The sequence below is a fragment of the Phodopus roborovskii genome, unplaced genomic scaffold, assembly GCF_943737965.1.
Source record: "Phodopus roborovskii unplaced genomic scaffold, PHOROB, whole genome shotgun sequence".
NCBI lineage: Eukaryota > Metazoa > Chordata > Mammalia > Rodentia > Cricetidae > Phodopus > Phodopus roborovskii.
Window position 1 is genome coordinate 8,359,877 of NW_026126540.1, and position 20,022 is coordinate 8,379,898.

Here is a 20,022-nt window from a genome sequence, read left to right on the forward strand (position 1 = left end):
TCCTATCTCTTGCAGAAGGAAGCTTCTCTGAAGGTGACTGTGCAAGACTCCTATGTGTATAGGAGATTGTTGCTAGGAGTCATTTTACTGCTATGTCCCTTGCAGCAACAGTATTTGGCTTTCCTGTAGATGTGGCTGAGCAATTTTGAACATAGATTCAATCTCATGGTGTAGGACTGAAATAAAATCAGATGGTGTTTTGATTACTTCCACAATGTTTATGAGAATACGAGGACAGTGTACAATGGAGGAATGTTACCATTGTAGATTGAAAGGTTTGTAGCTGGGTGTTTTTTGTCATTCTCCTCTGGTAGCCTGCAGAGTATCTTCTAGTCCTGAGAACACTATCAGTAGTGGTAAAGGCCCTAGTAATGTAGCACCTTTATTCTATATTCTTTCACTGAAATATGTAAGTGTTGTCTTTAACTTTACTACCAGTTTTTGGAGAACAGCCAATAGTCTTGGCAAAAACCTAATTGTTTGAATGTTTCCAGTAGAAGTCTTTGTGTGGAAACTTCATTCCTGGCACTGGAATTTTACTTGGTTGTGAGAAATGTGCAGTTGTGGCTTTGTCTCCCCCTTTATTTGATGATTCCATTTTGATTTTGTCATACATGTATATATTTTAAGAAGCTTCTACTTCTAATAGGTTTCCAAATGACCCTTCTGACTGTTCCAAGTATCTGTTGTTCCTCCCTACATTCCTTCTTTTCCCCTCTTTCTAAGCTGTCTTCTTTTAATCTCCCATCCCAGTCTCCCTGTTGTTCTTCCCTAAATCTTCATTACATTTCCCATCCCTGGGGAGATCCTCCACTCACACATTGTTGCTCACTCTATACATAACTTCCGTGGTAATATGCACTGTTACTTCTTTTTCAAAGGCTTAAAAGCTAACATCCACATAAAAGAGAATACATAGTACATTTTTCTTTGCATATAGGAGTGAATACCTGGTTGGGTACACACATGCATTTACACAGTGAGGGTGGGGGAAACCATGAGTTGGAGATTTGAATAGACAGACAGATACAGAACCAAGTATTTAGAGCTTCATTATGAATGAGAAATAAAAATTGAAAGCATTATAAAATGCAAATTTTAAGTCTACCAAAATTAGATGCCTTTTCTGGGAAGACACAACACAAAGACCCATTTACTCCAAATAAGGAGCTGACATAAACTAAATTAACTTGACACCAAAGCCTAACTTGGCAAATAAAAAATTTTATTGTGGTACTTACAGAAATATTAGTGAGAATTTTCTGTTGAGCAGGTCGACTGAAATGCAGCTACACCAGAAACCCCACCTCAGATGAATAATAAATCCTGGGAGATGTATTCCTAGAGATCCCTGCATGGCTTGCAGAAAAGTCAACCAGTTGGAGAATCTCTTCTAAGTAGCTTAACAGGTAGGACAGTCTCTTTCCCAAAAGTTATTTACTGTTTGTGCAACCATGGGTAGGAACCCTGTATATCTAATTAGTTTCATGAATTTTTTGAGACTTGTAAATTGGTCATATTCTGAGTCTTGTGTGTCTGTTCACTATGGAATATTTCTAGCCTGAGCACTCTGAGAGATGAGATAGAAAGTAGTAAGACTTTGTGACAAACATCTAGTAATTTTGAAGTTGGGAGCCATTTATAACTCAGTGCTCTCATTCAAGGTATAGTCTTTCATGCATATACAGAGACTACTCAGGACCCTGTTTTTTTGTAGGACTGTTTATAATAGTCAAGGGAAATGAAATTTTCCTTGAAAGAGATCTGCATAAGCAAACTGTAGATTATTTATTCAATTATGTATTATATAACAGCTAAGTTGTATGAATAAGATCATCCTCTATCAACATTGAAGGTGGAAGTAATGTCATGTTAGAAAAAAAATAAGTAACAGGTATGAGATTGGACTGAGATTGGACATATACAAAAGAACTCTTGTGATACAATCTAAGAGAGTTCTAGAAATTTTTATTCCCTATGCCTTCATCCCTACTATGTATGAGGTTTATGATACAATACTTTTCAAATGCATTGAAAATGGCAAAATTAATGCTCTACCATTTTTGAGATCAAGTTACAAAATAATGATTGTTTTCCTTGTTGAGTACCCTACCTTGTACTCTTGTTTCTCTATGCTGAGGAAACTAACTAGTATTTCAAGAGCTGTCCTGTGGAGAGGTGCATATGATCTTTAACTGAGAGAGGCCTCAAAGTAGCAATCACCAAATAGTGAGAAACTGAACCTTGACAGTAATTATATGACAGCCTACAAGCTTTTCCCCTGCAGTACACCCATCACATGAGACCAGGGCATTATGCATTAAATCACTCCTTTTTGGCAGTGTTGTAAGTGATCTTGAAACAGTGGTACTTAGGCAAGATCGATCAGCACTCAACAGAATGACCAAAATAAAGGATGTCTTCTGTTCTAAGCCAATGATTTTGAGAGCAATATTTTTAAGCATCAAAGATAATTAATACAGGAAGGATGAACAACTGACAGAAACTGTGTGGCAGCATGGCAAAGTCAGTACATTATCACCAGTGCCCTCCTATTTCTTTGTCTTTAGATTGGCTTTGGATGCTCTGTAGTTTAATCCTAAGGTTGGTAGAACAATGCAGGTGCAAACTCTATAAATTAGTTCCTCATGTCTGCCAAGTACTCCTTCAGGGAAATTGTAAAGAGGTCACATACAGAAATGAATACTTTCTAGGCAGCATGTCATAAAAGAGAGTAGAACTTATTGAAATTCATTATAAAAGTTTATTTAATCTATCCACAATATTCAAAACTTATCAGCACTTAAGCACCACCAGTATTAAGCTATTAGACATTTTCTTTTTTCTGATAAATATACACACAAATGCATATTTCATGAGATTGTACTTAAGGAAGTAACTTTTTATTTCAAATGCTTTGTAAATATATTTGGGAGCGTCAATTAGTAAAATTCAACATTAAATTATGAAATGTTCAAGTTGCATTTTCTACTTCTTTGAAGTAGGCAACAGTCACATGTCTAGTGGCCACCATATTCAACAGTTTGACAACAGAGAGCCTTTCTTCTAAAGAAGAACTTCTGTTTTCCCTCCACTACCATAATTTTTTTCATTTACATTACTTTTTTTTATAATGTAAGTCATATAAACGTTTTGATAATGATCCCTACAAATGGACATGAAATTCTACTTTAGAAAGGTGCTCAGCTCTATATGTGGTAGATTTCCAATCAGAAAGTTTATAAGACAACCCCCTTCTCATCCCTAGGTCAGAGACTAGCAGACTTTGCAATGCTTTATCACATTCTGGTGCTTTTGTAAACTTTGGTGGGGAAGTGGTTAAAAACTGTGCCTCCTTGTTCAGGTAAGCTTTCTCTATGTGTTTCGGCTGCCTGGTCTTGTCCTCTCCCTCTGCATCTGAGTTCTACTTCGACTCAGTGTTTATGTATGGGTGTTTGCTTCTGTTTCCAACAGGCATTAGTTGAGGGCTCCATGGATAAGTTAGTTGTTTATCTCACTCTCCCTCCGGGAAGGGCATTTATGATAGCCTTTCCACAGAAGCTCAAATTGTTAGTTGGCAGCAGTCATGTAGTTGTCTAGACCTTTCTTTGTGTTCAATTTTATCTTCAAACCAATATTGGCTTCCTAGTTTTGTTCTCTCTCTCTTTCTCTGTCTCTCTCTCTCTCTGTTTCTGTCTCTCTCTCTCTCTTTCCTGTCTTCTATTCCTAACCAGGCTAAATCTTCCTAGTCACACATGTTTTCCTTTCCTCCCCCTCGTTTTCTCCTACTTCTCTCTCCATTCGCTGCCCCCCCCCCCCACTTTTCCTGAGCTCTGGGGGACTTGTCCATTACCAGATTTATAGGAATCTCTTAGAATACACCTTGTATCCTAGTTCCTCTGGTGGCTGGTGATCCTTTGATCTAGGTCTAAAATCCATATATGAGTGAGTACATGCTGTGTTCCTCTTTTTGTGACTGGGTTACCTCATTCAGGATGGTTTCTTCAAGTGCCATCCACTTGCCTGTGAATTTCAAGAGACCATTATTTTTTTCTGCAGAGTAGTATTCCATTGTGTAGATGTGCCACATCTTCAGTAACCATTCTTCTATTGAGGGGCCTCTAGGTTGCCTACAGGTTCTTGCTATTACAAATAGTGCTGCTATGAACATAGTTGAACAGATGTCTTTGTTGCATGGATGTGAATCCTTTGGGTATATGCCTAAGAGGTGGATTGCTGGGTCCTGTGGTAAACTAATTCCCATTTTCCTGAGCAACCTCTATACTGATCTCCTAACAGGCCACCAGACTGATAGCTGGGAAGCCAGCATGGGACTGACTCAGGCCCCCCGAATATGGGACTCACCCTGAAGTCTAAGGGACTTCAGACAGTGGAGCCAGGATGTATCCCTGGAGCACAAAAGGACTTTGCGAACACATCCCCCATGGAGGGATAACTGCCTTAATCTAGAGACAGGAGAGAAGCCCTAGTCCCTACTTCACATGACCTGTCAGACCTACATGGCCCCTACGGGATGACATTCCCCTACTTATGGAATTGGGGTGGGGGGATGGGAGGGTGGTTAGAGTGCATGTGAGAGGGCAGAGAGGGTAAAAGGGAGGAAGGGAGGGAGTGAGAGATGTTGGGAGGGAGGGAGGGGGACCTGGGATTGACATGTAAAATAATAAATTAAATTAAAAAAAGTGCTTTGACTCCAAAATTTAAGTTCAAGGACAAGTTACTGGGAAAAAGTATTTCTATTTTTGTTTCCACAGAAAATGAAAAGATGTGGATTCCTTCCAGACTAATGTGGTTTGATCAAGCCAGACCACCTGAAACAGAGTACAAGGTGATCCTACATTCAAAACAGCTGGACAAAGCAGCCTGACAGACTACAGCCAGGATTTCTGCATCTTGTTAGAATCCCCCATGACAGCGCCCCTTACCAGCAGGAAGTAGTTTCGAAAGAACAACACCCACATTCCCAAATATTGTCTATAAATGTGTGTTTTCATTTAAATGGACTTGGTTTATTAAAAACAAAAAACAAAAAAACAAAACAAAACAAACAAACAAAAAAAGCACAGGTGCCTACTTACCCATTCAAACAGTCACCAGGATCAAGTGGCCTCTAGCGTTTTGTTGTTTTTTCAGGTGACATACTGTATGACATAGAGGTAGATTCCATTACACAGAGAAATATGAAGGAAAAAATAATGCTGACCAACCACACAAAAAAGCAAGGATGACTTTAACCTAGATAGCAAACCATCACTGATGCATTTTCTGCTTCCGTTCTAACTTGAGTGTGTTTATGTGTGTGTGTAAAACATACATAAATTACTTTAATATCATCTAATATGTACATATATATGTATATATATTATACACATATATACATATTTATTATCCTTGTATTCTGCATTAATGATTTTATTTTTCACACTCTCCTGACATGGAATTATGCCCTGACTTATTGCTTATTGCCTGATTATTTTGTCTTTTTTTAAATTAATTAATTCTTTTTTATTTTACATGTCGATCCCTGTTCGCTCTCCATCCTCCCTCCCTCTTACCCTCTCATCCCCCTCACATGCACCCTGACCACACTTGCATCCCATCAACCACCCCCACTCCACATGTAGGGCTATGCCATCCAGGTGGGGTCATGTAAATCTGACAAGTCATTTGAAGTAGGGACTAGGACTCCTCTCCTGTCTCTAGGTTAAGGGAGTATCCTTCCGTGGGGGGTGTGTCCTCAAGGTCCTTTTGTGCACCAGTAATACATCCTGGTTCCACTGTCTGAGGTCCCTTAGAATGCTCAGTCCTGCTAGCTGAGACCCATAATCAGGGGGGGTCTGTGTCAGTCCAATGCTGGATTCCCAGCTATCAGTCTGGGGCCTGTAAGCTCCTCTTTGCTCAGGTCAGCTATCTTTACCTGTTTCTGCAACCTGGTCTTGTTCTCTCCCTCTGCATCTGAATTCTAGTTCGACTCAGTGTTTAGTTATGAGTGTTTGCTTCTGTTTACAACAGGTTAGTTGAGGGCTCCATGCTGGTGGATAAGTTAGTGTTGATCTCATTATCAGGGAAGGGCATTTATCGTAGCCATTCCAAGGTTGCTCAATTTGTTAGTTGGTGTCAATCTTGTAGGTCTCTAGACCTTTCTTTAGGTTCAGTTTTCTCTTCAAACCAATAATGGCTCCCTCTTTTATGTTCTGCCTCTCTCTCCCTCTCTCTCTCTCCCTCCATCCCTCCCTTGCTCCCTCCGTCCCTCCCTCCCTCCATCCCTCCCTCCCTCTCTCTCTCTCTCTCTCTCTCTCTCTCTCTCTCTCTCTCTCTTTCTTCTGTTTTTTATTCCTACCCTGACTCATTCTTCCTCGTCGCACAATGAAATATTACTCGGGGTAAAAAAAAATGGACTGTTGAAATTCGCGGGCAAATGGATGTTACTTGAAGAAACCATCCTGAATGAGGTAACCTAGTCACAAAAAGAGGAATATGGTATGTACTCACTCATATATGGATTATAGATTTAGAGCAAAGGATCACAGGCTTATAATTCATACAACTAGAGTAACTACGATACAAGGTATATTCTAAGAGATTCATATAAAGTTGCTGATTCTTTTGTAACTGTGAGTTTTGTTATATCCTATTTTTCTTGATCTTGTATTTTGACTTTTATCCATATTGGATGATTCCTTATTCGACAGAGAATAATCAACAATATTTTGCTTCTGATATTTCAGGTGATCACTTGAAAATAATCCTCATGTATTGAGTTGCTACTACCATAAGTGTTTCTTTTTTTTTTTTTTTTTTTTTTTTTTTCCTGTTGGGATAGTTTATTTTTATTTATTTATTTTTTTAATTTATTTTATATAACCAAGTCAATTTAAATGAAAACACACATTTATAGACAATATTTGGGAATTTGGGCATTGTTCTTTCGAAACTATTTCCTGCTGGTAAGGGGCGCTGTCATGGGGGATTCTAACAAGATGCAGAAATCCTGGCTGTAGTCTGTCAGGCTGCTTTGTCCAGCTGTTTTGAATGTAGGATCACCTTGTACTCTGTTTCAGGTGGTCTGGCTTGATCAAACCACATTAGTCTGGAAGGAATCCACATCTTTTCATTTTCTGTGGAAACAAAAATAGAAATACTTTTTCCCAGTAACTTGTCCTTGAACTTAAATTTTGGAGTCAAAGCACTTTTTTTAATTTAATTTATTATTTTACATGTCAATCCCAGGTCCCTCTCCCTCCCTCCCAATATCTCTCACTCCCTCCCTTCCTCCCTTTTACCCTCTCTGCCCTCTCACATGCACTCTAACCACCCTCCCATCCCCCCAACCCAATTCCATAAGTAGGGGAATGTCATCCCGTAGGGGTCATGTAGGTCTGACAGGTCATGTGAAGTAGGGACTAGGGCTTCTCTCCTGTCTCTAGATTAAGGCAGTTATCCCTCCATGGGGGATTCTTATCAGGAAGACTTCATATTCAAAACTAATACAGGTCTAGAGATTACTATATGTTACAGTAGTGCAATTAACAGCCATAAAGATGGTGGTAATTTTCAGATTTAAAAGGAATAACTTGTTAAATTCAGTGTTCTCTAAATTAGTCTTGATCTACCAGTGCTATGAATATGTTCTTAAATAATACATATCATATGACAATACCTGAGATTTTGTGTAGGGTAATGTGGCTTTTGTTGAGTTTACAAAGATTCACATTTTAGAGTTTTGTTAGCATTTTTGTTTTGTTGGTCCATATCTGCATTCCTTTTCCTAAGTAAAACTGCTAATGGCCATGAGCCAGCATTATGTTATGGACTGACCTCTCCTTGTGGCCACTCTGTATTTGTCGCTGCAAGGTGGATGGACTGCCAAGGAAATAGTTAGAGAAAGATACTTACCATTCATCCCAGAGGAGCATACAAGGCATTTATACATGATTTTGTTAGAGGAATTTGACAGCATGACCAATGTCAATTTTCCATATTGAGTGTAGTCATTTCTCAGGTTATTAGGTTATTTGTAAGATTAATCTGTAATAAAAATACTTACATTCATCTCCTATTTGATTTTACATTAGAATTCTATGTTCTTGAAATGCATATGAATTCAGGAGACACATCTTTGCCAATCATAGTATTAAAAATTGCTATATTGAATCAAAAGAGGAATTGTTTGTTTCTATAGTAAAAATGTTATTATATAATTTTTGTTTGATGTTTATGAAAATTTTAAACCTGGAGGAAATAATTTTTATTGTATTATCAGAAAACCCTACAAAGATACAATTGCTTTTATGGAGAATTTTTAAAATGTAGTAAATAATCTGTTATTTTAAGTTAAATTATATTAAATTCTGTTATAGGATTTAAAGAAATATCACTTTCTAAGCACTTGACCTAGCATCTCTGACTTTTATTTTGTGGTATGAATAAGGGAGGAAAAGTGATAGCCTCAGAGAAAGAGGTATTTACTTTCCTATTGAATTTATTCCTATTTCTTTAGTAATATATTTTCACATTTGCCAAACATGGTCTGGAACAGCCACTTATGATAGATGATATGAAAGTTAAAAACTATAGAAAAAATTCCAGAAATGGATTATCAGAATGACCATGGAATTGCAGGTCTTATAATTAGAGCATATAAAAATTAAACATAACACTTTTAAGTAGCCTTGATTTGCATTGTCTTGATGACTAAAGAGAATGAGCAATTTTCTAATTGTTCCTTAGCCATTTGTCCTTCCTTTTCTGAGAACTTTGTTTAGATCTGTACTCCCTTTTTAATTGGATTTTTGTTTTCTTGATGTCAAGATTTTTGAGTTTTTTAATATGTTATATATTACCCTTCTATCTGATGTGTTACTGATAAAAGTGGTTGGATTTTGTAGCCTGACACTTTGAATGAAAGATGATGTCCTTTGCCATGTAAAGCTTTTCAGTTTCTTAAGGTTCCATTTTTATTATTTATCTTATTGTCTGTGCTATCACTCTCTTGTCTAAAATGTTTTTCTTTTCTAGTAGGTTAAAGAGTTTACCTCATTTTCTCTTCTATCAGATTCAATGTATCTAGCCGTTGGTTGAGTTCCTTGTTCTATTTGGAGTGGAGTTTTGTATATTCAGCCATCCATATCGACCAGCACCATTTGTTGATGTCGCTGCATTTTTTTCTAAAGTGTTTTTCTGGATTCCTCACAAAAAGTATGTGTCTTCAATGTCTTCAATTCAATTATATTTATTAACATATATATTATAATCACAATATTATCACTGTTGCTTTTATTATATCTCTGTAGTACAATTTGAGAATGAGGATGATCATACAGGGAATACCAACTATTACTGTTCTGCTAAAATAGGATAGCAATAAAATGACTCCTATTGCCATTCCATTATACAGATATATCATTGTCTTCCATAGCCATAGGCAGAGTAGCTTTTGAATTAGAAGGAAACAAATACAGCAACCACAAAAATCACAACTGTACAAAGTGAGTAGAAGGAGGAACCTGGAAACATCCTAAATGGAATGTCTTCATCAAATCCCAGCCTCGGGGCTAAGGAAACTACATTGAAGAGGAGGCAGAAAGATGATAAGAACCAGTGGGAAAGCAAGATTCCAAGGAAGATATCTTTCTAGACACAATAGAACTGATACGAACTCACAGATACTACACACAGGGTTGTACAGGTCTAAGCCAGATGGGTCCTACCACTAAGATTGAAGAGAATACAAACCACCAATCCTAAGTTTAAAAAATATCTACAATTGAACACTATTCATAAAGGAAAATTAGCTTTCTTCAACAGAGTCTCACAGAGTATACAAAGTACAGTTAAGGGCAAGCCCCATGCCTATTAAGAAGGGGTCAACACAGTACAAACTCAATGTTATTTTTTGAGGTTTGTTTGGTGTCCTAATGCTTTGTCTGGGTATTGTCATTTATTTTTAACACTACAGGATTTTTGATTACATAATATAGTTTAAGAGTCTCATGCTCTGCCGACTGAGCTAGCCGGGAGGGAGGGAGAGGGAACTGGGATTGACATGTAAAATAATAAATTAAATTAAAAAAAAATGCTTTGACTCCAAAATTTAAGTTCGAGGACAAGTTACTGGGGAAAAAGATTTCTATTTTTGTTTCCACAGAAAATGAAAAGATGTGGATTCCTTCCGGACTAATGTGGTTTGATCAAGCCAGACCACCTGAAACAGAGTACCAGGTGATCCTACATTCAAAACAGCTGGACAAAGCAGCCTGACAGACTACAGCCAGGATTTCTGAATCTTTTTCGAATCCCCCATGACAGCGCCCCTTACTAGCAGGAAGTAGTTTGGAAAGAACAATGCCCAAATTCCCAAATATTGTCTATAAATGTTTGTTTTCATTTAAATGGACTTGGTTATATAAAATTAAATAAAATAAAAAAATTAACGACAAAAAATATATGTATATAGTTTAAGATTTTGTGACCTCATGGACTTTCTCTGTGTAAATGTGTAAGTCTCTGGATCTATATATGTTTTTGTGCTTTTTCTTTGGCTCTTATTATACTTTGTTTGTTTTATACTATACAGGTTTGTTTATGTTTTATCATTTATTTATTTGTTTATTTTATGATGAGGTGGAGAAAGAGAATTTGAATTTGGGTAAAAACTGACTTCATGAAATTATGGCTATTTACACTCTGAAGTGTAGAGTGTTAGTGAAGCACAGACTCTGGAATGGAAGTAGTAAAGTTAGTGGGATTGGTTGATTAACGCCTAGAGACTGTTAGGTAAAGGATAAAGCCAATTACATTTTCTACTTGTACAATTTCTATTTTCAGAAATGCAAAACTCAGAGATGCAGTTTTGTGCAAGACACTCATGCATAATTACTGAGTTAATTAACAGTTTCACTAGACATTTTGGGTATTGGTTATGTTATTAAGATTTTGGACATTTAAACAAAAGCAACAAATGAATCATCTTAATAATGGTAATTTTGAAAAGGTCAAGTAAAGAGGTTAAGTCACTAATTGTTTAGCTGGTTCTATAATCATGAAATGTAGTCTACCATAAGTAATTTTGCATTTATTTTTTGTATTTGTATTCTGTGATGGGTTAATGTTTCATTTATTATTATTACATTGAATGAAAATGTTACAAAAGCAATAATTATTTGAAGTAATCTGTGTCTTCTTTTTATCTCTAACATAGTATCTTTCATTGCTTTGGAACTTATCAAGAAGACTAGGTTGACTGAACAGTAAGTCTAAGGATCCAACTGTCTGAAAATAATTCATGCTCTGCCTCTCCAAACAATACTGTGTACTTGTGTGTCAATCATATATATGGAGTTATTGAATATGTGTACATGGTTTTCATTCAAATTTGATATATGTAACTAACTAATGGATATATAATACTTTATGAAAAGTAGGAATACATTTATATTTTCAAATTAAACTGTTGTATACAGGTCAACGCATTTTTAAAAAACAGATTATCAAACAGTTAAAATGCATAGACATCAGCTTGTTTTGAAGATATTTTCCTTCTTATTCTTCTGAATATTTCTTGTATCTGTACATTAACTGTGCAAAATGGAACAGCTGCAAAAGAATACATAAATTTGACAACCCTTCCCGTACGTACTACAAATGAGCCACCACTGAAAACCTGATCATTATGTAAGGAAGATAAATAATTAAGAGTAGAAATAATATATAACATTATCAGGGAGTTCTATTAATATAATTTAATGTGTCACATCATCCTGTTCCTCTGTGGGATATAGTTCAAGGAATTGTCAACAACCTTAATATTTTTTTCGCTTTAGAAATATTTTTGATGATATTTTAGATGCATGAAATTGTAACACATTAATGTGAGTTCAGATAGACTAGCAAAGTAAATTGCATTTTATTAAGTATGAGTGTTACACATACTTTCAACTATTTACTGGCCATTTACATTGCTTCTTTTAAGAACTGTGCATTCCTTTTGTTGTTAGTATATTTATTGATTAGATGGTGTGTGTGTGTAGATATTCCCTTCCTATTTTTGAAAAGTAGTATTTCTATGTATTTTTAAAGCTTTTACGAATACTTCTGCTTCTTTCTTTCATGAAATTGTCTTTTGTTTTCGTTTTCCATTTCAACCTATGACTTTTTTGATTGTTCTATAAAGACAACAAGTGCATGTTTGGTGTGCATTTTTAAAGGACAAGACTTTCACAAATGATTTTCTTTAAGTATGTCTGAACACTGAAATCCCCATTTGAACTTCCTGTGAAAATAATACTTAAAAATTTTGGACATTATTGTTTAGAAAAGAATGATCATTATTGTCAAGTATGTTTTTTATGTTTTAGTTGAGTTAAACCATATGATGACTTTTGGTGTGAGTGTAGAAATTTTCATTTCAAAAAAGAAAGTAAAGCACAGAGTTGTTGGCCAGTTTTCACAATTCACTCTTGGAAATAAGCCCAACAGAAGGATGTCAGAGTTCAATTCACACAGCTCCTTTCTCAATAACTTACATTTCTTTCCAAATTATCTAAAATTAGTATTTTTGTTTTGAAGAATATAGCTTTATAGTAGTATAATAATTGTAATTAAAGTTTACACAAATCAATTTTACACACTTGTATGTTTTGATAAAAATATAACCTGTGAAGCTGTTTTCATTGTCAAAATAATGAATATTTCTACCTGAGTGTCTTCCTCCTGCTCTCTCCAAGAGATAATGACATTGGCTTCTACAATTTTAATTTTGTTACTGTATAGAAGTGTTAGTATCTGGCAAAGATTTTCTCCCATTCTTTGATGACAGCATAACAATTTTATAAAGAGTTGGTTTTCTCATAAGTGAATATTGAGAATCTGAGTCATGTATGAAAAAAGTCATGGGAAAAGCCAAGGTTTAGCCATAATATTTATAATATGCAAAATTATATGTTCTACATACTAACAGTAAATAACCAGAAACTGAAATTTAACAGACAATGCTACTTTTTAATTTTTGTTTTATTTTATTTTTTTGAAATTAATACAATTGCATCATTCCCCTTGGCTTTCTTTTCTCTCAAACCTCCCAGATATCCCTCTCTTCTCCCTCTCTGTCTCTCTCATTCTCCCTCTCAAAATAATTGCCTCATGTTCTCACTAAAAAGGAATTGTTTATATATGCTTCATTCTCAGTCTGTATGTTACTTGTGTGTATGTGTTTTCAAGGTTAACTGTTTTTATTGGATCACCTACTATCATTCTCTTCCCAGGGGAAAGACTATTTTTTCAATTCTCAATAATCTTTAGTTGCCTGTAGTTACATTTGTTTGGTTGAGGCCACAGGAGCTTTCCCTATCCAGGCATCATGGTTATTGTTTTTATCCCTTTTTTAGCTTTTTTAAGGGAATTATATTTGTGAGACTTCACGGGTATACTTCCTAACTGTATTAGGAGATAAAAATCTCTCAGTAAACTTCACAATCTTTTTGGCTCTTAAATTCCTTCTCCCAACTTCTTAATCAGTCTGCACAATCAATAGTTTTTCTATATACTATCAACAAACAAACACATAAATAAATTGTGAACAGACTTCCTTTCATGATAGCCTCAAATAAAATGAAATATCTAGGAATAAACTTAACCAAACAGTGAATGCTGTCTACATTGATGATATTAAATTTCTGAAGAAAGATAATGACAATACTATTTACAGTAGCAAGCAAATATATATATATATATATATATATATATATATATATTATGTATATATACATTTAAAACCTGATTATGTATGTCAGTTATACTATATAGTACAGCAAAGTTAAAGAAACCTATATCAGGAAAGGTCAGATGAATCATTTTTAACATTTTAATTTGATATATATTCAGTTGTAACTCTGGGAAAACCCTAATATTTGCCTGTAGAAATAGGTGTCACAGAAGGGAAAAGGGACAAGAACTCCTGAGCATATGGGAAGTGGCAGGGGCAGTGAGCAGGGAGGGAGCTAGGAGAAAGAGAAGGGGAGGAGAGGAAAGCACATGGGACTAGGAAGACTGAGTCAGGGGATATTCCCTTAACATTGAGGCAGGAGGGAGGGCCTAGTCCCTACTCCAAATGACTTGACAGGTTTAGATGACCCTTCCTGGAAGGTATCACCCTACATGTGGAGTTGGGGGGTGGGAGGGTAGGGTGATCAGGGGCATGGGAAGTTAGGAGAGAGGGTAGAATGGATGGAGGGAGGGAGAGGGAACTGGGATTGATATGTAAAATAAAAAAATAAACTATAATTTAAATGTAAAAAAAAAACACAGCAGAACAAAAAAAGACAGAAATAGGTGTCAGATGATAAGGTTTCACAGAAAAGCACAGATCCTTGAAAAAGTAAATCAGCTTTACCTAAGAATCCACTAAAGGAATCTAAAGAATTTACTAAAGTGCTATGTTGGTTTACAACTATCCTGTTCATCTTTTAATCAAATTGAAATGACATTTTTCAAAATGTCTTTACTTATAAATCTAGAGTTTCATATCATTAAATATCGAGGATATATTTAAAGGTGTAGAATAAAATAAGAATATTTCACTGGGAAAACACAAAACTGAATATCAGGTATGTCATACGACTGCTGTCTCATGACTTAGAGTCAAGAGGATCAGGAAGTCAAGACTAGTTTCAGCTACATTGTGTTGTTAAACATCGGTGATATGTGAGTTTGTTTCAGAAAGCTACTTAAACACACTTTCAAAACTTAGAACCAATTTGAGAAGTAGTTCTCTCTCTCTCTCTCTCTCTCTCTCTCTCTCTCTCTCTCTCTCTCTCTCTCTCTGTGTGTGTGTGTGTGTGTGTGTGTGTGTATAATAGAATTCAGGGGTCCAGGTAAATCTGAGTGAAAGATGCTGAGATGTATTGAGAATTTACTTTATAGTTTTTATAGATGGCATGAATGATATCTGTACACTGCATCTTCTGGATGTGGAAAGGAACCACTTAGCACCTCTTTTAGTAATAATCATGAAGAATCCATCTCCATGGCCAATCACTTCTCAAAGGCACCACCTCTTAAAACAACTTATTCAGGGAATAGGTTTTGATATATGAATATTTAGTGTTGAGTGAACACAAACTTTCATTTCTCACATTTTATTTCAACTGATGTGTGTAGGAAATACTTAGAAACAAATAAGCTTTCTAAATTATAGTGCTGGCACAATAGTTGTTTTTACAACTCTGATATAGAATATATTACAGAAACTTGAGGGAAGAAAATTTGTTTTTAGATCAAAGTTTATAGTACATCATAGTGGGGAGGGTTTAAAGTAGATTAATTGGAAGCACAGACTATACCATGAAATACATCTTTTCCTCCTCAAGTTGCTTTTTTGTCATGGTGTTGATCACAGCATTAGAAAACCAACTAACAGAATGTTTCTATTTTAATAAAATTTGAGGAAAATCTAAGATGGCACAAAGCTGATAAATAATTGAGAAAGTATGTAAGAGGTCAGAGGTAGAGGCAAAATACTTCTCCCAAAATGAGTGTTTTAATGATGGAGATGTTCACTCTATCAACTGTTGTCATGTCTTCACAAAAGTATAAATAAGTCAGACTCTACAAAAAAGATTTTACCTATACATACTTAAATGAATGTCAATTGTGTGTCATTGTGGTGGTTGAATAAGAATGACCCCCACAGACTTATAGTTGAATTGTTAAAGAGTGGCTTTAAGAGTTGTGGCCTTGTTAGAGTAGGTGAGGCCTTTGTTGTGGTAGAAGTTTCACCCCAGCCCCTGGCATCCATATACCCAAAGAGTCTGGGATGTTATTATGGAAGTTCCACTTCATATGCCTCCAAACCCTACTGCATCTCATAAAGCCTGTCTATTGATGACCCCTCCCCCAGAGATGCTCAAGACCCGTTCCCCAGCGTACTTTAAACTACCTTCAGGACCTCCTGGTTTTTCAGGTCTCCCTTTCCTGTCTCTTCTCTGGGGAATTGAAAAGCCATCCTAGAACATTGTATCCATCAAATGTGGGTTTTTTTCTAACTCAGTTTGATTTGGTCTGGTATGGATTGCTGCATTTGAGGAGAGACTTGTCCGGATGTAGAAACTTTTCAGCCTTGTTAGGGGAACTATGTCACTGGGGATGGACTTTGGGCTTTCAAATGCTCAGGCCATGTCCAGTAGCCCTCTCTTCCTGTGCCTGACTCTATATATATAGCACTTTCTAGCACCATGTTTGCCTGCATGCCACCATGCTCCCTACCATGATGACAATGGATTGAACCTCTAAGCCAGTTGTTCTTAACATTCTGAATGCTGTGGGGTCTATAATACATTTCTTCATTTTGTGGTGACCTCCACCCATAAAATTCTTTTTGTGGCTCTTCAGACAGAAAAAAAAATATAGTGTATACAAATTTGATTCTTACAACTTCTTTGAGAAATGTATTTTTTATTGTAGTGACAGCAATATTCAAATAAATGGAAATCTAAATTATATACATATACATATACATATATATGTATATATATGAGTATATGTGATGTGTATGTGTGTGTACACATTTGCATATTTATCCTTTCATTAGAGTTAAAGCTATAAATATTGCAGCTACCATTCTAAAACAGAGTAAAGACTGATTAAATACATAAGGAGTATGTCCATCCTCAGATGGTCTTTAGTTTGAAAATTCAAGGCAAAAGTGACTTCACTGGTTTGATTTTCTGAATAGTACTCTTGTATTATCATTTGATAAAAATATTTATATACAATGTAGACACCATAAAAATCAAGGTTGCATTTGGAAATATGAATTATCTCAATAAAGTTTTCTCAAATAAAAAAAAATTAAACCATACAAAATTACCAGGCAAGATTTCTCAAACATTTCTTATATTTCTTGGAATGCTGTGGTTGATATAGTTGTATATTAATTTAAACTCCTGTGTCTCAAACAAAAATAAAAAATGGGGGGGGGTTATTGCCTATGTACAATTATTTCTTGCTATAACTAGGAAGATTTTAATTGTGATAATGTGTCAATATCTTACTAAGCCCACACTACTTACATGTAGAACATTACTTTCTGTAATGTGACTACTAATTTATGGTTAACAAAAAGCTTTTAAGACAAATACATTTAAAGTGTAATTATAAATACCAATTTACCATTTACACTGACTCTGATTAAAGAATATTTATATTATTTTCTTACTGGACCATTGTCATAGCATTTAGAAAAAAAAAAACTATATAATTTATATCCTGAAAGACCAGATGGCCAAATAACATGGAACCAATTTAAATTATGTGTTCAATATCTGTTCTTATGAGGTATATTTGAAAGTATATCCATAATAAATTGATAATCATATCTGAAGCCAAAAAATTATCATCTAAAATACTGACAGCCTGAATAGTTGTCTGTCTTGTAGGTTAATCCATATCTACATTAAGAGGAAGCAGGGTATATATTTCATTATGAGAATTATTATATTTTTGTGTAGAGTTAATTTCTCTTTTAAGTTTTATTGCTGCAGGGGATGAAAGAAAAGACTTTGGATACAATTTCTTAGGGATGCTTCTGGAAACAGACTAGGAGCTCAGGTACTTCCCCTTTTCCTAGAGTTGGAATGGAGACCTCAGTAACACAGGCCATTTTTTATCCTCAGGAGATTGTTAAAGGTCACCACCTCCTACCAGCACTCTTATCTATTTGAATTTGAGTTCATGGTGGAAAAATTGCAGGGATCTTTTCACAAGCTACTTCTAGCTGTGTTCAACTTTCTTTAATCCTGGTCTTGCACTCCAGCCAAACAAGAGCTTACTCCAGACTTTGTTATACACTATTTTAAGATCCCAGATGAAATTCATAAGACAATGGAATTCTGTTTTTAAACATTTATATTGTTTTATGGGTGCCAAGTACACATCTGTGGGAATCCTTTATCTCATCCCATCATGTGAGCCCTGGAGAGGGAACTCGAGTTGTCAGGCTTGGCAGCAAGCACCTTAACCTGCTGAGCCACCTCACCAGCCCCAAACAATGGAGTTCTGAAAACCTCATCAGTACAAATGAAACAGTAGATGGCTACATAGCTAAAGTAAATTGTCTTTTTCTTATGTTATCTATTTGAATTAAATGCTTGAGATTAATTTACTTGTGTCTTTTGGAGAGACAGAAAATGTTTATTTAGTGGGCTCTGACAGTTTTTCTTTTTGTACCCTAAAGTGTTAGTTCACAACAAATATTCCATTTAACTTCCAATTTAATTTTACTTAAGATTTTTCACTAGATAAATTAGAAAATTTTTCTATGGTCACTGCTTAATTTGGTTTCAAACACTTAAATATTTTTAAATTACAACATTAAATTGTTTGCGAGCAAATTTGCTAGCAGTACTGCCTGCAGATATGGAGGTAATGTACAAACGAAAGGTCCCACTGTGTTGGAACATCAGGAGACACTTACTGCCAAGAGGAATATAGCTTTACTCTGATCTTCAGGCCTCTTGCTGAATAAGGGAAACTCACAAATTTCTAATACCAAGCTTAAACAGATAAAGGAGGAGCTGAAGACCAAATGAGAGAAACTAGTCCTTGTTTTTACTTACTTTTTTTCCTATTTGTAACAAATCTTCCCAGAGCTAGCAGAAAAGGAAAAAAAAAAAAAAAAAAAAAAAAAAAAAAAGACTCTTAGTAAATGTTAAAAAAACACTTTATTTTTTTCTATATGATATTTTTTGTTTAAATTTGAAACAAGCTTGTATTACAATCCCAGTTCCCTCACTGTCCCCTCCTACCCTGTACACCCACCACTCATTCCTGTTTTGCTCCTCAGGGAGGGTGAGGCCTCCCATGGGTAATCTTCAAGACTGTAGTATCATTTACAACAGGACCTAGGACCTCCCTCATGTAAAAAAACACTTTCTTGAAAGAAAATTAATTTAAGAAAATGGAAAGGCAGTAATATAAAGAATGGCTATTTCTTCACAAAGGAAAATGTTCCACACCCTGCGAATCTGGTCCTGCAGCCCAGTGGAGATGGGTAGAGCACAGGGCCTTTTCCATCCTGTTTTCCAGAGGGCCATGGAAGGGTGTGGGTATGGGGGTGAATGCAACCAGTTAAAACTGTGTTTTAGAAAATGAAAGAGCATGCTTCATTATATATTTTCCTTTAAATAAGGAACTTAATTTTTTGGTTTTAAAACAGTAATCGATAATGTGAGGTGTTATACTTTTAAAATTTTTAGTCATTATTTGATTTGTATACATGCTTTATACTTTGTATTTGTTTCTCATGGAAAAACACTTGCATCTTTTAGTTCTTTATAATCCCAGTCTCTGTCCCCTTCATTGGATTCAATACGTCCTAACTGTTGCTTTCTGTCTTCATTAAACTTGTCTTGGTAAGGTTGAGCTCTGATTTGGTTGCTCTGATTTGGTTACTCTGCTAGGTGAGATAGAGAAGAGCTCTCATTGAACTATGAGTACCAGTTAATACCCATGCCTTTTCAAAACAAGACAACCATGGGCAAGAAATCAATGCAGGTGAAATCACTGGAACCCTACTTGCTAGTCCATGACAGATCTGTTACCTGCTTGAATTGATCCAACTGACAATTTGTCACACATAAAGCATTAGTATAGCACTTTCTTAGGAGGTTAGGCAAAATGACTTTGGATTCTAGGAACTTTATTGGAAGGTGCTCTTCTGCCGTGTACTGCTGTATTGGCTTCTATGACATCTCATGAGGACCGGCACAGAGTTTGTCCAAAATTAAAAGAGGCGTTTACCTGAATTCTGTGCTGGATAGACATTTGAAAGAGCCTTTGGATAAGTAGGCAAGGGAAAATAAGGAGAATTCTATGGCTTCAGACTCAGCAACTGATAGATTCCTAAAGTATGACTATTCATAATTACCTCTGAAACAATAGGTACCTTTTCCACAAGATGTGAAATGAATTTGATTTACCACATCATGGCATATTTCAATTTAAGAC